This window comes from Nannospalax galili, unplaced genomic scaffold, assembly GCF_000622305.1.
Source record: "Nannospalax galili isolate Female #2095 unplaced genomic scaffold, S.galili_v1.0 scaffold955, whole genome shotgun sequence".
Taxonomy (NCBI): domain Eukaryota; kingdom Metazoa; phylum Chordata; class Mammalia; order Rodentia; family Spalacidae; genus Nannospalax; species Nannospalax galili.
The window spans coordinates 43,796-46,849 of NW_008336901.1; the positions used below are offsets into that span (position 1 = coordinate 43,796).

Here is a 3,054-nt window from a genome sequence, read left to right on the forward strand (position 1 = left end):
TAAACACACACTACTTTATGACTCAAAACATAAAATATTCTTATAGAAAAAGTATATATCCCTCTTGAAGGGCTGGAGAGATGGCTCAGTGGTTAAAAGCACTAGCTGCTCTTACAGGGGACCACAGTACACTATCCAGCACCCACATGGTGGCTAACATGGGTCTTTTAACTCAGTTCCTGGGAATCTGACATCTTTTTCTGGCCTCCACAGGTACTGCATGCACATGGTGCATTTGTACCCCTGCAGGTAAAACACTCATGCACATAAAATAAAAATATCACAAAAGTTTTTTTTTTTTAAGTAAGGACTATTTGGAAGGGGGGGAGGGGACCATCAAGAGAGGAGCAGGGGTAGGAAAGGGAGGTGGGGAAGGCAGATGAATAAGAACAGAGTAAAATGATGAATAAAAATGCTTTGAGGAAACCCATTACTTTGTGTGCTGGCTTAAACTAAAACCAAGCAAACAAGCAAGCAAGCAAGCAAACAAGAAGAAAGAAAGAAAGAAAGAAAGAAAGAAAGAAAGAAAGAAAGAAAGAAAGAAAGAAAGAAAGAAAGAAAGAAAACTGATTCCAGCTCTGTCCTAGCTGCATTCCAAATATTAGAAAGTAATGAACAGAAACAGATTAAGGGAGGACCATAAGGAGAGAAATTTGAACCCCAGTAATGAAGGAGAGGAAGGAAGGAAAGAAGGAAGGAAGGAAGGAAGGAAGGAAGGAAGGAAGGAAGGAAGGAAGACACAGTGGGGAGAAGTCTTCGTCTTCTGTATTGGTATGTTCCCATGCATATGGGAAGACTGATAAAGGATGCCATTACGTGGTTGGAGTGTTGACAACATGGAGAAGACTGTTGTGCATATGCTCTGCTATCCTGCCTGTGGACATTGAGAAGTGATACTGCACCCACCTTTAAAACCTATTTGGTAAATTATATGAGTCATAATCACATAAGACTTGTGTTTCAAAAACCAACTGTTGGGTCTCACTCAAGAATAATTAAATTATAACATTTGGAGTTGGAGCCCAGAAAGCCATCACCTAAACTATACCCCTGTGTTTAATTTGCACATTGTTTGAAAACTACTGCTGTGCCTACCACCTTGGTGACCAAAGCACTTCATGTGATTAGATATTGGCATATAAACAAAGTCATAAAGCACAGTAGTGTTGGACACTGGGATATACACAAATACATATCATAAAGAGCAAGAGCACATGTACCAAAATAGGAAATTTTGGATTCTTCATAAGAAAATTCACTAGTTTTGCACAACTAATAATGAAATATTTTCTAGGAAAATTATATAACAGGAACTACTGTTCACTCTAAAAGTAGTTTATTCAATGAGGTGGGGGCAGGTAATGAAAGGGACTAGGACTGCTCCTAAGATATATCTTTGTGGGAATCTGCAATGTAGGCAGTTGCAGAATGTGTGGTTGCCTACTAGAATAAATAACAAATGCCTTGGAGAACTGTACTTTGGGGAAAAAATTTTTTTATGATATCTGGATTATCAAACTAGTTTATTCCTAAAGGTCATGGTCTTTATGAATGCAGCACACAGAAAAATTTCTTTGAGAGTGTAAAGTATCATAGTATTTGAGAGTTTACTCACAGCACATGTAGCTGGTGATGAATATGTGATACATAATTTTTGGTACTTTAGCTTGAGCAATAGAGCATTATTTACATGTGGAACCAATTCACAAACTTGATTGATGAATTTCCCACTGCATCCCTTTCATGTCTCCTGATTTACAGGTGCCAATTAAGTTCATATAAATGTTTCCCTTCATAAAAACAAAAGACTGGTACAGAGTCTTCATACTGCATCCATACTAAAGCTGTTGATTTCAAAGAAATTAAAGTTTTAAATTGCTCAGTTCACCTATTTTTAGAAAAATCTTATGACTGGTTTAAATTGGCATTTCCAAACTCTGACTGCATGATGTGACTTTGGCAAAGGTATTCAAATAAAAAGTAGATGCATCAGTCACGCAGAATGCTTGCTTGCTGTCTGGTGGGTATTGAAGCCTCATTATGTCAGTTTCCCAGCCTCTGCTGTCACCCATCTCCAGGATGGCCAGAATGGCCTTGGTCATGAGGCTTTTAAATTTGTTTCATGGAGGGATAATGCATGAGAATCAGTCAAGGCTGCAGTTGCTGGTATTGATTTGGGTACTATCAGCTGCTGTGTGGCAGTTATGGGGCCAAGCAAAGGTCCCGGAGAATGCTGAAGGTGCCAGAAACACCTGTTCCATTACTGCTTTTACAGCAGAGAGCAACTTGTTGGCATCCCAGCAAAGCCACAGATTGTCACCAATCTTAAGAATGTATTCTCTGTTGCCAAGTGTCTCATTGGCCTTGCCTATGAAAACCCTGAGGTTGAGACTCTGCCCTTTAAAATTGTCAGTGTCTTGAAAGTGCCGAGTTCTGGCCTCCCTCTGGCAGAGGGCCTAAGAATTTAGGGGACTCCCTGAGAACCCCCAGATCCTGCCTCCAGTTGGTAGTGAGCTTCCCCTAATTGCACCATACCCATCCCCCTACCTGGGATTTTGTGAGGCCCCTCCCAAGGCCCCAGGGCAGATCTGGCTTTGGTAGGCTAAGGCTGAGATACTAGCAGACAGCCTGAGAGTTTCAACCTCTATTGGTGTAGCGGCTCTGATCTCAGCAGACCACCTCAGAGAATGCTGTTTTGGCCTCCCTCTGGCATAGGGGCTGAGAACACAGGGGACTGCCTGAGAGCACTGGATCCTGCCTCCATATGGGGAAGGAAGTCTGAGTGTACCTGACTGGAACATGAATAGGGCTTCTGTGGGTACTCCTGAATAGCTGATCTGAAGCTATCAGTTCCCTCCAAATTAAACCCGAGAGAACCTGAACCCTGTACCAACCAGCTTTACCTAACCAACAAAGAAAGGATCTAGACACCCTGATAATACAAACAGAAGCATACTTCAACTGAATTCTCATATCAAAATCATAAACAAAAGAAATTCACATGCCAAAACCACAACGAAAGAATAATAAAATGGAAAGCCAAAACACTATGTC

The 3,054-nt window shown here is 41.1% G+C and overlaps 1 pseudogene; it reads left to right on the forward strand.

Annotated features, from left to right (window-relative positions):
- Window positions 1-3,054, forward strand: part of LOC115070095 — a 46,494-nt pseudogene that overhangs the window by 32,432 nt on the left and 11,008 nt on the right.